At 42.4% G+C, this 17,527-nt stretch overlaps 1 protein-coding gene and 1 long non-coding RNA gene across 3 annotated transcripts in view; one reads left to right on the top strand and one right to left on the bottom strand.

The window, feature by feature from the left end:
• Positions 1 to 17,527, bottom strand: part of MYRIP (myosin VIIA and Rab interacting protein) — an 86,680-nt gene that overhangs the window by 20,722 nt on the left and 48,431 nt on the right. The gene's annotated exons all lie outside the window — the stretch shown is intronic.
• LOC115944795 (uncharacterized) overlaps positions 1 to 17,527 on the top strand; it is an 89,442-nt gene that overhangs the window by 51,846 nt on the left and 20,069 nt on the right. Inside the window, exon 3 of the long non-coding RNA XR_014146461.1 lies at positions 15,624 to 15,875. This is a non-coding gene — a long non-coding RNA (uncharacterized LOC115944795). The remainder of the gene's footprint in view (positions 1 to 15,623; positions 15,876 to 17,527) is intronic.

Below are 17,527 nucleotides of genomic sequence, written 5' to 3'. Positions count from 1 at the left end.
ATGGTTGCTGCTGAGAGCCCGAGTGTCCACTTCTAGGGTTCAGTCTGTGTCCCAGCCCCACGTGGAACGTCAAATCCATAATGCTGACCTCACTACCTCTGGGGCGGGCCCAAACAGCCCACACTCGGAGTATAGAAGGTGACGAGAAGCACTCCGGTTTCCTCGGTCACTCACCAGAGGCATCAAAATAAGCAACTTCAACAAAGACTCATGTTTCCTGCCTGCCTGTAAGCAAAAGCCAGACCAAGGCAGACCTTTCAGAAGGTTATGTACCACTCCGAGGCTGGGGTCCTGCCATGGTGGCCATTTCAATGGGTCCAAGAAAGCAGAAGAGCAGGGCAGTACCCAAGTCATAGACCCCAGCTGTCTTGCTCTTTTCTCTCTAGGGACTGCAGAGAGCAGCAAGACTTCTTTCCTTTTTTTCTCACTGCTCACAAACTTTAGCCTTAAAGCCTTTCTCCATCCTGTGCCCATACACTCCCTCTTCATATAAAACATGTTGCCAGAACAAATTCCTCTTCCTTACTCTTCCTTATAAACGGTTTGCCAAAGACATGCAGAATGCAAGGTATTGCCCGTGGCAGATTCTGAGTTCTATAGAGTTCTAAAGAAAAGGCCATTTCTATCCTAAACGCTAGATATACTTGCTTATTAGCAATCCTTGCAAACTCTCCTGAGACTTTTTTTTCCAGCGTCATCATTCATTTCAAAGCTTTGTGTTGGACAAAGAAATGCAGACTCATTTCAAGCTGGAATAGACAGGAATGCTCCTTACCAGAATATCCCAAGCTTGCCAACATGTGAACAGCGGGAGCGCGTGAAATGCCTGGCTTCCCAGAGAGGGAACACTCTGGATGCCAGAGAACTGATTCCAGCCCCGGCTGTACCCAGGCACACCCCTGTGTCTGCCTGACTCAGCTGGGCCAAAACAGACCCCACGTCTGGCTGTGTGTGATGGACTGGGGCTGTGACGGAGGCCTGGGCTGTCTATTTATTTGACTTGATACAAGTCTTGATATGATCTCATCGAATATAATGTGGGAAAAAAGCTTTGTGGGTTAAATGATGTGCGCAGGTGTCTGGGGCAGAAGAAGAATTTTTCTAGCTCTACCTTGGGAACTGTTCTGATGCCTATAACAAGAGTAGAAAAGCTAAACAGAGGCCGAAGGGACCTGGGCACTAGGGTTTTTGTGAGATACAGAAGCAGGCAGTATGCTTTGAGGTCCATGGGCCAATCCATGAAACAGGGGTGGGCAGTGGTGAGGGGACTCCCGCTCTGGCAGGGTCTTACAAAGGGCCTCCTTGTCCGCTGAGCTCAGCAAGCATGGAGCCTACGGCTCATCATTCTTTTAGGAGCCTATGCAAATGTTTTAATTTCTTTTAAAATCAGAAGATAAAAAAAGAACTCTTAGGTTCAGGAACATGTTTTAATACACGATAATGTATTAATCGAAATCAACATAGTTGTAAAATGTGATTTGTAAGTGTGTTTTATGGAAGAAAGGGCCCATGAGGGCAGCAATGCTTGGGTACAGGGAAGTCGTAAGTTGGCCTTGATATGGCTGCTCTGGAGTCCTCTGTGAGAAGGCATGCGGGCAACAGCGGCCTGCTGAGGCCTGTCCTCTGGGACACATTGCTGCCCCCACTAGACATTTGTGAAGGCCCCAAGCAGGCCCCTATGACAGGGCTGTCCATGCACACTTAGGAGAAGCCTTCCTAGCTTCCCCCAACTGCTATAGGGAGATGGTGGGCGGGGGCGGTGGGTGCCGTGGCCCTGTGGCTTCCTACTCAGGACTGATGCTAATGTGACCTCCTCATTGCACACCCAGACCACGAGGCTTGGGAAATTCAGGTTTCACTGTCTGGGACACTTTGGGCAAATGATTTAACCTCTCTGAGCCTCTGCTGTGACAGAGATAACACCAGCTAGCGCAAGGGGCTTTGGAGATTAAATTAGACAGCATGTGTCAAGTGTCCACACAATGGGCCCCTCCTCAACACTACCCCCCCGCCCCACACACACATACACCTGCCCCGCTGCCTCTAGGTGGACCTGTTACTGGTGACGGCCTGTGACTTAGATGCCTTCCATTACATACCATGCTCTCGAAACAGCTTCGCTTGCCTACTTGGTGTTTTGAAGAATGCTTTTTACTGTTCTTTACTGAAAAAAAGTTAAACTTTACTGCTCTTCATTTCCCAGTTTTTTACTTGCCAACTAAGAATATTTTAAAAAAGAGGGGAGCCTGGGTGGCTCAGTTGGTTAAGCATCTGCCTTAGGCTCAGGTCATGATCCTGGAGTCCCAGGTTCGAGCCCGGCATCGGGCTCCCTGCTCAGTGGGGAGTCTGCTTCTCCCTCTGCCCTTCACCCAGCTTGTGCTCTCTCTTTCACTCTCTCTCTCAAATAAATAAATAAAATCTTTTTTAAAAAAGAATATTTTAAAAAGAGAAAAAAAGCCACTATGATCTAGTATTACCTACCACTGCCATAATTTCATAAACAAGGGGTAACTTAACATCAAAAAAGGAGAATGTAATATCTGAGTATAGAATGGTCTGTCCTAAGAAATGACAGTAGACAACCTGACATGGACACACAGACACCCCCCCTCCCCCCAGGCCCCTGCCAGGCACACACATATATCCTGGGAAATACACACGCCCGTATTTCCCTTTGACTGGGAGCAGAGTGAATCGTGCGTACTGATATGCAATAAAAACAAGGGATGCCATTGCCTAGCCGGGAAACTGAATCAACCAGGCCCTCAAACATCACCTGCTATTTCCCATCATCACTAACTGAATGCAAGCCTTCAGGAAGAGTCTACTCCATGCAGAGGCGAGTCAGCCATTGTCCCTGTCCTCAGAGAGCAGAGGGGAGAGGGACACGAAGACCAACGGCAGGTAGCAGAAGACAGGCCCTACCCTGCACTGTGAGCAATGGGCTGCAGATCCGCAGGGGCCCCACCGCTCTGTGACTTTGGGGTTGGTCTAGAAGCACAAGAAAGAAGTTAAGAAACAGCGAAGATGAGGAGGGTCCTTTGGACACCAGTCCGGGAGGTGTGACGACATGGGGACCGCCACCACAGCCTGGGATGTGCAGAGGATGACAAACAGTAGGGAGATGGGGGCAGAGCAGCGCCCCGAATGCCAAGCTCAGGAGTCTGAGTTTTGTGCTCCCAGCAACGAGGCGCCACTGCGGGCCCTCAGAGCATCTCCCCAGCACTTACTGCTTGCCGAGCTCTGGGATGAGCACTTCGTTGGCCTTGCCTCCCTGAGCTCTCCTGACCACCCTCTGATGCACGTACTATGATCACATCTCCCAGATGAGGAGCTGAGCCTTAGAGAGGGGTTTGCCCTGAAGGAGCTGGCTTTGCACCCAGATCCGCCTGGTTTTGAAGCCCAGGTTCCTCACAGGCCTCTTGAGAGGCTCAGGTTTTTAGGAAAGCAGTTCTGACTGGCAGAGGAGGGACAGATTGAGGGCTGGGGAGAACCTGAGGCAGAGAAAAGCGTCGGAAACTCTTACTGCAGCTGGAATTCAAGGTCCGTGGGGCCTGGGGTGGAGCAGCTGCGGGGGAGTACAAGGGTGAGGAGCGGTTTTCTGGAAAGAGAGCTGAGAGCATGTTGTGGCTGCCGAGTGGGGAGGGGGGCAGCAGGACGGGCTGTAAGCCCAGCCGGGTGAGCCTCTGAGTGAGCCCAGTGAACTGGCACAAACTGACACCAGTAAGGAGATTTCAATGCCAGCAGAGAAAGAAGGGTTCAACGGGCTCTTGGAATAAGGGAAAATATAATATTTCAAGGATCCTTTCTGACCACCCAAGAGACTGTGATTACCAATGGCCAGGATGGAATAAGTTTCAGGTCATCCGTTTAGTCTTTATTTTGAATCTGTCATTTTTTGAAAAAAGGTATTTATTTGAGAGAGAGAGAGAGAGCACGAGCAGGGTGAGGAGCAGAGGGAGAAGCAGACTCCCCGCTGAGCAAGGAGCCCGAGGCAGGCCTTGATCCCGGCACTCCGGGATCATGACCTGAGCCCAAGGCAGTCGCTTACCCGACTGAGCCACTCAGGCGCCCCTTGAATCTATCATTTTTGCTGTCAAGTCTCCCGAGTGGGTTGGGGTGGACACAACCTTCATAGCTGGGTTGGTAAAAAAGGAGAAAATGGTGAAAGTGTGGGGCCCTCCTGTTCTCCTTTTAGCCTTGTGATGAATGAACGTTCCTCAGGCGGCCAACGGGAGACCGTGGACATCCCAGGTAACGCAGGGAAGAGCTTTACCAGGGCTCTTCTGAGGACCTGTTTGAACACAAAGGGGTGGCGCTCATGCAGTGTAGAAAAGCCCTTCAGGAGCTCATGTTGCATCAAACCCATGTGGGGCCCCACCGTCTCCCCTGCTGAATGCTGCTCCCGAGACCCTTCTAGGAGGGAACAGAAGAAGAAAGAAGGCAGCCAACTCAGAGCTAATGTGGGTCCACCTGGTGCCATTTGGACTCCAGGCTTCTCATTATTACATTTAGCCCTCACAACAACCTGACATGGTTGATGTTTTAATTCCATCTCTAGAGATGAAGAAACTGTGGCTCAGAGAAGAAGATGCAGAACTGGGATTTGAGCCCAGAGACTTTGGTCTCCGAAGCCCACGTTCCTTCCCACCTGTCACACCACCTCCTCCGCGCATAATTCCCAGGACCCAATGGTCTGTAGGAAGTGACTGTGGAACTGAATCGTACTGAATAATCAGATCAGTGAACAATAGGTCAGCGACAGAAGGGCCGCATTGACATCCAGCAGAATGAGCGTCTTGATTTGGCCACACCAACCACCAAGACACACTACAGAGCTTGAGATCTCCCCAGTGACAAACTCTGGTTCTGAGCCTTCCTGAACCTGCCTAGGATCGAGCCAGCAAGGACACTCAGTGAAAAGGAATGTGGTCTGTAAGAAATCTGCTCTAAGTGTGGTCCAGACTTCACAGTCTCCTCGTTCCTTTTCTGTCCCATACTACAGATGCTGTCTTGGCTTTAAGAAATGCTTCCATCAAACTACCAGAGGAAGCAAAGAAATTTATCCAAATGCCGATTTCATGTATTTTTTTTCCCTTTTCAAAGGTAAGAAAAGAAACTCCATATGTCCTCTTAAATAGTTGACAGAAATCTGCTAGAAAAATTCAATGCAAATATGTTTCAGCTCTCATAAAACATAAGGCGCTCTGGAGATGCTTCTACAACCCGTCAAAATACATTCTCCATGAACAGAACAGACCCCTGTCCCTGAAGTGACTTGATGAAAGAGGGTAACACAGAATTGTGGAAGGAAATTGGAGCGCGAACCTAATAAATTCGCGTATGTAATAAAATGAAACTACAAACCATAACAGAGATTAGAGAACTGACCTCTAGGAATGTTCGGGTTCCTAAATCATCTAGGTTTTGATGGTCAAGGCCATGTATGAAAGAAATAAGACTTCCTGTCTTAATGGTGATAACAGAAGTGAAGTTTTAGAAATTCTGCACCTTCGTTCCAGAATTAAACTCCCTGGTCTGCATGTTTTCCTGAGGTCATTTTCTTGTTTGAGGTTAGCAACCTGACACCCGGTGAAGGCTCCTTTGGGACTGGTGAGGGTGACGGACGAGGGGGCTGCTGGGGCCGTTCCCTTTGCCCGAACCTGCCCTGGTCGGTGTCCAGCAGGCAGGACTTGCTTTCCCAGCAGAGGGGGTGATCGTGGTCATCAGTCTTTTTTGCTTTTGCATACTTACTGGCTGCTCTTCAGAAAAATAGTTCCTGATACTGATTGGAAATATTTGCCCACTGCGGGCGGTAACTGGGATGTTGCTGGGCCACATGCTCACTTCTGAAGAAGCCCAGGAAGACATGAAACCACCCTCCACGTTCACTGGGAAAGGATGTGATCCTTTCACCTCATGGCAGCCTGGGGGATCTTGGTAAATGAAAGGTCCTCCTTGTCACTTCCCGGCGGACACTTTTCCAGGTGCTCCCTATATCACTCAGAATAAAAGCTGACATTCTCTGCACGGCCCCGTCACTTCTCTCACTGCTCTCCCCATCGCCGTATTGCTCCAACCACCCTGGCTCTTTCGTCTGTTCCTTAAACTTGTCCAGGACATTTCCACTGTAAGGCTTTGCTTATGTTGCTTTGCCTGGAAAGCGCTTCTTTTAGATCTTTGCCCAACTTCTTCCTTCTTGTCCTTCAGGCCTCAGTCCAAGGGACACTCGGTCAGAATGGTGTCTGAAAAGACCTTCCTGGACTCACCCCCCTCCTAACCCCTTCCATCACTGCCCTCCTTAACCTTCTTCTTAGCCCTTATCACTATTTGACATCATCCCCTGAACCTGTTTACATATTTATCAGCTGTCTCCTCCAATAGAAGGTAAATTCTATGAGGCAGGTAACTCTTCTCTCTTATCCCTGCTGTATTGCAGCTCTTGGAATAGTTCAACAACTATTTGTTGAATAAATGGTAAATGAACAGGGATTCACTCTCTAGAGATTGTGCGGCCACCTCTCCCACGGGATGCGGGCACATCTTTATTGTCTCCTGTAAGTCCTGTTGGGCCTGCACACCAGGAAAATCCATTCCTTCCTTCACTGAAGGGAAAATTAAGGACCTTCCCCTCTCAATACATCCTCCCCTCCCCCAAATAACTAGTGAATATTTGTCCCAACACCATTTATTAAGAGGTTTCTTTTTCCAACTGGGGTTAGAGGTAGATGGGAATCATGAGATAAATCATGAATTAAATTTTAATATATTCTAGGCTATACTTCTGGACTATTTCATTATATCTTGTATCACTCTCTCACAAATTAGTTACTGTGCCTTTAAAGCATACTGTAATATCTTAATACAGGGGTCCTCTTCATTCCTATATTAGTCTTTGTAAACCTTTCTAAATTATTCTTGACTTTTTTTTCTATCAGATTTTCTATCAGATTTTCTTTCTTTTGAGAAGTTAAAAAACATCTGGTTCAGATTTTGATTTGACTTACATTCGGCTTCTACCCTAATTTTGGAAGAATTCACTTTTACATTATCTTTTCTTCCATTAGACTCCTGGGTTTCCTGGAGACTTGCAGTTTTCTTAAGTTTTTTTTTTTAAGATTTTATTTATTTATTTGACAGAGAGAGACACAGCAAGAGAGGGAACACAAGCAGGGGGAGTGGGAGAAGGAGAAGCAGGCTTCCCGCAGAGCAGGGAGCCCAATGCAGGGCTCAATCCCAGGACCCTGGGATCATGACCTGAGCCGAAGGCAGATGCTTAACGACTGAGCCACCCAGGTGCCCCAAAGGTCTTTTTTTTTTTTTTAAGATTTTATTTATTTGTCAGAGAGAGAGAGAGAGCACAAGCAGGGGGAGCAGCAGGCAGAGGGAGAAGCAGGCTCCCCGCTGAGCAAGGACCCTGATGCGGGACTCGATCCCAGGACCCTGGGATCATGACCTGAGTCTAAGGCAGACACTTAACGACTGAGCCACCCAAGTGTCCCTAGTTTTCTTAAGATTTAATGTCATATTTTTTTGTTCCTAGTATGGAGAGAATTCATTTCCATTTTATCTGCTCTCCCCAGCTCCCAAACTTGGTTTGAGATTTATCTGCGAATTTCACTGCAAATTAATGACTAAACTAGAAGCCCCTGACATGAGGAGTTCTAATGTAAATCCTGGAATTGACACTTGAGTTGTACTGTGTAAGTATGCCCAACGATGTGGATTTATGAATATACCTGCTACTTACAGACCATTTCTTCAAATAGAATGGATTTTTACTTTGCATTTATTTGTGTTCAAGGTTGCTGTATTCTTTTGCAGGCTCTTTATGTCTCAGGTAAATGTTCATGATCTCTGACCTTATGCAGGCCTTCCTTGCTGTGTGGGGATCCTTTCTATTTGTCCACATAGTTTCCTTTCCCATTCTATGCAAGAGCTCTTTGAAACCCTCTCTACAATCTGGAAACCTCAATTCTAACACCCTTGCACCTTCAGAAGACAGACTTGCTTTCTAGTTCAGAGAGTGGGGGATGGATTGGGGGGGTTGGATACAGAACATAAAACAAAACCTCTCCAACTTCCTGACATCACATTTACCCACTTATTTGTATCTGGACCAAATCTGTCTGCTATTGCAGAGCTGATGCCTCATCTGTTTCCTGGACCTCATCCCCTCCATTTCCCCAAGAGTCCCTATTGTTGAACATGTAGGTCACTGTTTCCCTACAAGAATAATGCAATGCTTGTTGGATTGCATTGATGTACCCTGGGCTGCTTGTTCAGCTTTTCCATAGGATAAAGGATGGAATGTACAATTGCTGGATCAAAGGGTATGCCCACTCTGATTGCTCGGACTTACCCAGTTACCAGTGCCCTAACGTGTGCTCCTACTATTTTGAGTGCATTAGACTGCCTCTTTCCCTGAACTCTTAGCAACATTGGTTATGGTTCTTTTTAGTCATCCAATTTGTTAGGCAAAGTGACATTTCGTTATTTCAATTTGCATTTTTGTTGCTCAGCTAAACAAATGATGAACTTTGCCCCATTCATGGCTGTTTTCCCAGCGTCTTACTGTGCATTTGTTAAACAGGAAAGATGAATGCGCAAACCATATGCTAAGTTCTGGGCTACATGTTGAATTAAATACAGTTGAAATACAGTTTAAGTTAAATATTTTTTCACATGCTTATTGGTCATTTACTTTTTTTTTTTTGGTGAATTGCCTGCTTATGTGCATTGCCCTCTTACCCATTAGCATTATGAGGCTAAATAATTCTTTGCCCATTATGTATTTAAGCAATATGTCCTCCCAGTTATTGTTTGCCTTTTAATTTTATGGCTTTTGAAAAATCAACATGTCTTCCCCTCCCAAGATTTGTTGAGATATAACTGAGACATAACATTGTATAAATTTAAGGTGTATAACATGATGATTTGATACACTTATATATTGAGAAAGGATTACCATAATAGGGTTAGTTAACATCTCAATCATCTCCTATAATCACCATTTTTTTGGTGTGTGGTGAGAACACTTAAGATTTACTCTCTCAGCAACTTTTGAGTATATAATGCAGTATTATTAACTACAGTCACCATGCTGTATGATCTCCGGTACTTATTCATCTTATAACTGGAAGTTTGTACTCTTTGACCAATATTTCCCCATTTCATCCATCCCACAGACCCTGGCAACCACCATCCTACTCTCCGTTTCTATGGGTTCACCTCTTCTAGATTTCACATATGAGATCATACAGTATTTGTCTTTCTCTGACTTATTTCACTTAGCATAACACTCTCAAGGTCCATCCATGTTGTCACAAATGGCAAGATTTCCTTATTCCTCATGGCTGAATAATACTCCATTGTACATATATGCCACATCTTCTTTACCCATTCATCTGTAGATGGATACTTAGATTGTTCCCATATCTTGGCTACTGTATAATGCTGCCATAAACATGGGAGTGCAGACATCTCTTACAGATCCTGATTTCATTTCCTTTGAATATATTCCCAGACATTACTGGATATTACTGGACCACATGGTAGTTGAACCTCCATACTGTTTTCCACAGTGGCTGTGCCAATTTACATCCCCACCAACTGTGTACACAAGGGTTCCCTTTTCTCCACATCCTCACCAACACTTGTTTTCTCTTTTTGATGGCAGCCATTCTAACAGATGTGAGGTGATATCTCATTGGGGTTTTGATTTGTATGTCCCTGATGATTAGTGATGTTAAGCATCTTTTCATGTACCTACCTATTGGTTATTTGTATGTCTTCTTTGGAAAAACGTCTATTAAGATCCTCTGCCTACTTTTAAATCAGGTTGTTCGCTTTTTGCTATTGAATTGTAGGAGTTCCTTATATATTTTGGATATTAACCTTTATCATAAAAATAGTTTGCAAATATTTTCTCTCATTCTGTAGGTTGCTTTTTCATTTCATTGACTATTTCTTTTGCTAGGCATGAGCTTTTCTGTTTGATGTGGTTCCACTTATTTATTTCACGTATTATTTTGTTACTTGTGCTTTTGGTGTCATATCCAAAAAATCATTGCCAACACCAATGTCAAGGAGATTTTTCCCTATGTTTCTTGAGGAGTTTTAGAGCTTCAGTCTTTAATTCATTTTGAGTTAATTTTTGTGAGTAGTGTAAGATAGGGGTCCAGTTTCGTTCTTCTGCATGAGATTATCCAGTGTTCCCTTATTATTTATTGAAGAGACTATCATTTTACCATTGAGTATTCCCAATTGAGGATATAAGGGTTTATTTCTGGGCTCCTGATTCTGTTTCATTGACCAAATGTCTCTGTTTATGCGAGTACCATATTATTTTGACATCTATGGCTTTGAAGCATAGTTTGAAATCAGGAAGTGCAAAGCCTCTAGCTTTGTTGATTGCTTTGGCTATTTGATGTCTTTTGTGGTTTAATACAAGTTTTAGGATTGCTTTTTTCAATTAATGTGAAAAATGCCATTGGAATTTTGATAAAATTTTGATAGGGATTGCATTGATTCTATAGAAGGATTTGGATAGTATGGACATTTTAACAAAATCAATTCTTCTGATCCATGAACATGGGGTATTTTTCGATTCGTTCATGTCTTCTTCAATTTCTTTCATCAAAGTCTTATAATTTTCAGAGTACAGATCTTTCACTTTCTTGGTTAAATTTATTCCTAAGTAGTCTATTGTTTTTGATGGTAATACAAATGGGATTATTTTATTTCTTTTACAGATGTTTCTTTGTTAGTGTATAAAACACAACTGACTTCTGTATATTGATTTTGTATCCTGCAAATTTACTGAATTTGTTGATTAGCTCTAATAGTTTTTTTGTAGAGTCTTTAGGATTTTCTCTATGTAAGATCATATTGCCTGCAAACAATGATAATTTTACTTCTTCCTTTCCAAATTGGATGCATTTTATTTCTTTTTCCTGCCTGATCTGGATAGGACTTCCTGTACTATGCTGAAGAGGTGTGGTGAGAGTGGGCACCCTTGTAAAAGAAGAAAAGCTTTCAGTCTTTCACCATTGAGTATGATGTTAGCTGTGGGCTTGTCATCTGTGAGTTATGTTGAGGTATGTTCCTTCTATGCACAATTTATTGAGACTTTTTATCATGAAAGGGTGTTGAATTTGGTCAAATGATTTTTCTGCATCTATTGAGAAGATCATGATTTTTATCCTTCATTATATTAGTGTAGTATATTATACTTATTGATTTGTGTATGTTGAACCACCTTTGCATCCCAGAGATAAATCCCACTTGATCATGGTGTATGATTCTTTAATGTGTTGTTGAATTCAGTTTGCTAATATTTTGTTGAGAATATTTGCATCCATATTCATCAGGGATATTGGCCTGCAGTTTATAGAGTCCTTATCTGGCTATGATAAAAGGGTAATACTGGCCTTATAAAATGAGTTTGGGAGTATTCCTTCCTTTTCTATTTTTTTGGAAGAGTTTAAGAAGGATTGGCGTTAATTCTTCTTTAAATGTTTTGTAGAATGAACCACTGTACCATCTGGTCCTGGGCTCTTCTGTGTTGGGAGGTTTTTGATTACTGATTCAGTCTTCTTATTCATTATTGGCCTATTCAGATTTTCTATTTCTTCATGATTCAGTTTTGGTAGGTTGTATATTTCTAGGAATTTATCCATTTCTTCCAGGTTATTCAACTTGTTGGTATACAGTTGTTCATAGTATTATCTCATGGTACTTTTTATTACTGTGATATCGATTGCAATGTCTCCTCTTTCATTTCTGATTTTATTTATTTGAATCTTGTCTCCTTTTCCTTAGTCTAGCTAAAGATTTGTCAATTTTATTTTTTTCCTCAAAACCAGCTCAAGTTTCATTGATCTTTTTTATTGTTTTCCTGGTCTCTATTTCATTTATTTCTGCTCTGTTTTTTGTTTCTTCTGCTAACTTTGGGCTTAGTTTGTTCTTCTTTTTCTAGTTTCTTGAGGTGTAAAGTTCGGTTATTTATTGAGATCTTTCTATTTTCTTAATGTAGGCATTTATCACTATAAACTTCCCTCTTAGAATCGCTTTTGCGACATCCCATAAGATTTGATATATTTTGTTTCCATGTTCATTTGTTCAAAGATTTTTTTTATTGCCCTTTGATTTATTTTATTACTTTATTATTTTTTAAAGATTTTATTTATTTGAGAGAGTGAGCGAGCGAGTGCATGAGTGGGGGAAGGGATGAGGGGCAGAGGGAGAGGGAGAAGCAGACTCCCCTCCAAGCAGGGAGTCTGATACGGGGCTTGATCATGACCTGAGCCAAAGGCAGATGCTTAACCGACTGAGCTACCCAGGCACCCCTTGATTTCTTTTTTGACCTATTGACTTTTTAGGAGTGTGTTATATAATTTCCACATATTTGTGAATTTTCCAGTTTTCGTCCTGTTATTGATTTTTAGTTTTATACCACTGTAGTTGGAAAAGATACTTAGCATGATATCAACCTTCTTAAATTTGTTAAGACTTGTTTTGTGACCTAACATATGTCTATCCTGAAGAATGCCCCATGTAAGCTTGAAAAGAATGTGTATTCTGCTGTTGTTAGATGGAATGTTCCATATATATATATCTTAGGTCCATTTGGTTCAAATCCAACATTTCCTTATTGATTTTGTCTGGATGATTTATCCACTGTTCAAAGTGGGGTAGTGAAGTCCCCTACCCCTCTTGTATTGTTGTTTATTTCTCCTATCAGATCTGTTTGTATTTGCTTAATATATTTAGATGCTTCAATATTGGGTGCATACATATTTATGATTTTTACATACTCTTGATGAATTGACCTTTTTATCATTTTATAATGACATTGCCTCTTATTATAGCATTTGAGTAAAAGTCTATTTTGTCTGATATAATTATAACTACCATTGTTCTCTTTTGGTTTCCATTTTCATGGAATATCTTTTTCCATCCCTTCACTTTATGCCTATGTACGCCCTTAAAGCTGAAGTAGGCGGTGTGTAGTTGGGTCTTGTTTTTTTATCCATTCAGCCACTCTATGTCTCTTGATTGGTGAAATTAATCCACTTACATTTAGAGTAACTATTCACAGGTAAGGACTAATTAATGTATCTCATTAATTGGTTTCTGGCTGTTTTGTTGTTCTCTTGTTCCCTTCTTTTTCTCTTGCCATCTTCCTTTGTGAATTGATGATTTTCTGTAGTGGTATGCTTGGACTCCCATCTCTTTATCTTTTGTGTATCTACTGTAGATTTTGCTTTGTATCATAAGGTTTACACAAAACATCTTACAGATATAGTGAACTATTTTATGCTGATAGCAACTTAACTTCAATGGCGTGCAAAGCTACCCTCTACTCTCTCCCTTTATGTTTTCTGATGTCACAATTTACCTCTTTTGATATTGTGTATTCATTAACAAATTATTGTAGCTATAGTTATTTTTAATATTTTTGTCCTTTAATCTTTTTACTGGCATTAAGTGGTTAGCACACTACCATATTACAGTATTAGAATATTCTGAATTTGACCATATATTTACCTTTATCAGTGTGTTGTATATTTTCATGCCTTCATATTATTAATTAGAGCATTTTCATTTCAGCTTGAAGAACTTTCAGCATTTCTTGTAAGGCAGGTCTAGTGTTGCTTAACTCCCTCAGCTTTTGTGTGTCCGGGAATGAATGAGGTTATCTGTACTTCATTCTGAAGGACAACTTCGTCAGATAAAGTATTCTTGGTTGGCAGGTTCTTTTTTTTCTTTCAGCATTTTGAGTATGTCATTCCACTCTGTCTTGGCCTGTAAGGTTTCTGCTGAGAAATCTGCTGATAGCCTTATGAAGATTCCCTTATTAAGTGATAAGCTTCTTTTCTCTTGCTGTTTTTAAGATTCTTTTTATCCTTCATTTTTGTTAGTTTTATTATGATGAGTCTTCGAGAAAAAATTTTTGAGTTTAACCTGTCTGGGGACTTATGAGCTTCATGAACTTGGATGGTCAAATCTCTGCTCAGATTTGGGAAGTTCTCAACCATTATTATTATTATTTTAAAGATTTTATTTATTTGAGAGACAGAGACTAAGAGAGAGTGAGAGAGACTGAGAGAGAGCATGGGTGGGGAGGAGCCAAGGGAGAGGGAGAAGCAGACTCCCTGCCAGACTCGAGCAGGGAGCCTGACGTGGGGCTCAATCCCAGGACCCTGAGGTCATGATCTGAGCCGAAAGTAGGCACTTAACTGACTGAGCCACCCAGGCACCTCTCAACCATCATTTTTTTAAACAAGCTTTTTGCCCCCTTCTCTCTTTCTTCTCCTTCTTGATCTCTAATAATTCACAGATTGCTTCTCTTGATAGTATCCGTAGTTCACATAGGCTCTCTTCATTCTTTTCTTTTCTTCTCCTTTGGCTGGATAATTTCCAAGGTCCTGTCTTTTACTTCACATATTCTTTCTTCTGCTTGATCCATTCTGCTCTTGATTCTCTCTATGGCATCTTTCATTTCATTCATTGTATTCTTCAACTCCAGAATTTCTGTTTGGTTCCTTCTTATGATTTCTACCTCTTTGTTAAACTTCTCATTTTGTTTTATGCATTGTTTTCCTAATTTTGCTGAATTGACTTTCCATGTTTTCTCATAGCTCATTGAGCTTCCTTTAAAAAGATGCTTTGAATTCTTCATTGGGTAAATCACAAATCTCCATTTTTGGGGGGGTCAGTTACTGGAAGGTTATTGTGATCTTTTGGTGGTGTCATGTTTCCTTGATTTTTCATGTTCCTTTAAGTCTTGTGTTGCTATCTTTGCATTTGAAGTAGCAATCACTTCCTCCAGTCTTTACTGACTGATTTCAGGAGAGAAATACCTTCCATCAGCTTTACCAGGGATTCTGAGGCTTTCTCAGACCTTCTATGGATACTCCTGCTCCACACTTCTTTCTCCCTCCTCAGGCAGAATTTTAAAGCTTGTATGCCTTCTCTCAATTCTGCAATGCACAGGCTGAGTGCTGACAACCTCCCTTTTGCTTTCCCAAGGGCAGTGCTATCCTCAAGTTTGTGGTTTCTCTCTTGCTCACAGATTTAGTCATGCCTTGTATGCATGCTCACTAGCCATTTGCTGAAGCTTGCTTTCGTTATAGCCATTGGAAGTGCACATAGGGAGCCAGCCATGTGGTGGAGATGTGTGTGGGTAAGGCACACAGAGCACGGGGGGTGTCTGAGACAATGGGGAGACCTATGGATGAGGTGTCCCAGTGGTGGTCCGGTCTCTAGATGGGAGTCCATGATGCAGTTAACAGGATCTGAGTCCACTTGATACATTCTGAGCCCTGGCTGCTGTTCTCATAGCTGCTCACCATCTCCTAGTCATGTAGATTATGACTCAGTATTCTGAATGGGGTGAGCAATAAACAGACTTCTTTGGTAGTGTCCTGCACAGCTGGGGAAGCTGGGTGCTCACTTACATGGTCTTACTTTCTCCCATGGGAGAAATCACAGGCCAAGAAAGGCTCTCTTGGCACTGAGTTGTGCCACCTCGGAGGAGGGGTGAGGTGGGTAAAGTCAAACTGTTACTTTTATCCTCTCCAATGTGTCCAGTCTTAGATTTGTTTTTGCTCCAACAGTGTGCTGGAACTTCTCTGATGGACTCCTGGACTTCCTTAAGGTTTTATTTATTTATTTGAGAGAGAGAGAATGAGACAGAGAGCACGAGAGGGAAGAGGGCAGAGGGAGAAGCAGACCCCCTGCTGAGCAGGGAGCCTGATGTGGGACTCGATCCCGGGACTCCAGGATCATGACCTGAGCCGAAGGCAGTCGCTTAACCAACTGAGCCACCCAGGCGCCCGGACTCCTGGACTTCCACATTGCTCTTGCAGGTAGGTAATCGTCTAAGTCACTGTTCTCCAGGGGCTGCTTTGGCTGAGGCACTGGAGCTGGCTCACAGGCCACGTCAGGGTCCACAGTTGGGGCTGGGGTCTGTATTCCTATTATTTGATGCATAAGTGAGTGAGACTCCTCCTGGGAGTCTATCTAAATCATATTCATTTTTTTAAAAAATATTTTATTTACTTTTTTACTTTTTTAGAGAGAGAGAGAGAGAGCATGAGCAGGGAAGGGGCAGAGGGAGAGGAAGAAGGAGAGAATCCCAATTAGACTCAGCACTGAGTGCAGAGCCTGATGCAAGGCTTGATCTCATGACCCTGAGATCATGATCTAAGCCCAGAGTCGGACGCTCAACCAACTGAGCCATCCAGGCACCCCTAAATCATTTTCATTCTTTACTGTTTTATGGAGAGAGGCTCAAAGTTTTCATCAAATTCCTGAAGAGATCGGCAACCCTCAAAAAGGCTAACAGCTATTACTGTTAAGTTTTTATCCTCCTATTTATCAGCTATTCTTCACTCAATATTTATGAATATGTATGAATTTCCTACTACCTATCAAACATCAATCTAGGAATTTATCAAAGTAATTATGTTTTCCCCCTTTAATCTGTGATTATAATGAAAAATATTAATAGGTTTCCTAAAATTGAGGCTATTACATTCCTAGACAAAATCCTCCTTGGCCATTGTAAATTAGTATTTTAATAGGCAGTTGGACATCAATAGTATGTACCAGAGGGTGTGCAGAGAAACACATGGGACATCACCTTAGTGTCCCAGATATCTTTCTGCTTCAGTTGTGCCATTTGATTTCTTTTATTTTTGAAATTATTAGTAAAGCTCAGGAAAAAAAAAATAGGCCATTGGAAACAATTTGTTAACATATTAAGAATTTTTGAATGTTTGTTAACCAGTGAGGTAGTATGTAAATTTTTGGAGGCATACGATTTTTGGGTCAGATTCAGACCAAGTTTTTATTTTTTTTAATTTTTAAAAGTATTTTATTTATTTATTTGACAGAGAGAGAGAGCACAAGCAGGGAGAGTGGCAGGCAGAGGGAGAGGGAGAAGCAGGCTCCCTGCTGAGCAAGGAGCCCGATGTGGGGCTTGATCTCAGGACCCTGGGATCATGACCTGAGTTGAAGGCAGATGTTTAACCGACTGAGCCACCCAGGCGCCCCCAGACCAAGTTTTTAAATAAATAAGTAAACTTGGATTCCTTCAATTTTTTGGGATACTTTTAATTTCTTAATGCTAAATCGTATGGGAGTAATTTGTACCATGAATGACTGATGGATTTTATTGGCAAAGACCACGGGGACTAGCTTCTTTCTGAGGATGGTTCTTTGGCCACTTTGCCAATTTCTTCTGTCTGGATTTTACAGTCAATTTTGCTCATTTACTTCTTTTTTTTAATTCAATTTTTATTTTTAAAAAAATTTTTTAAGGATTTTATTTATTTATTTGACAGAGAGAGACATAGCGAGAGAGGGAACACAAGCAGGGGGAGTGGGAGAGGGAGAAACAGGCTTCCCGCAGAGCAGGGAACCCGATGCGGGGCTCGATCCCAGGACCCTGGGATCATGACCTGAGCCAAAGGCAGATACTTAACGACTGAGCCACCCAGGCGCCCCTGCTTATTTA

The sequence above is a fragment of the Leptonychotes weddellii genome, chromosome 1 (genome assembly GCF_054177405.1).
Source record: "Leptonychotes weddellii isolate Sample4059 chromosome 1, ASM5417740v2, whole genome shotgun sequence".
Classification (NCBI taxonomy): domain Eukaryota; kingdom Metazoa; phylum Chordata; class Mammalia; order Carnivora; family Phocidae; genus Leptonychotes; species Leptonychotes weddellii.
Note: the sequence above shows the minus strand (reverse complement) of the source record. Positions and strands in the feature narration are given on the sequence as shown.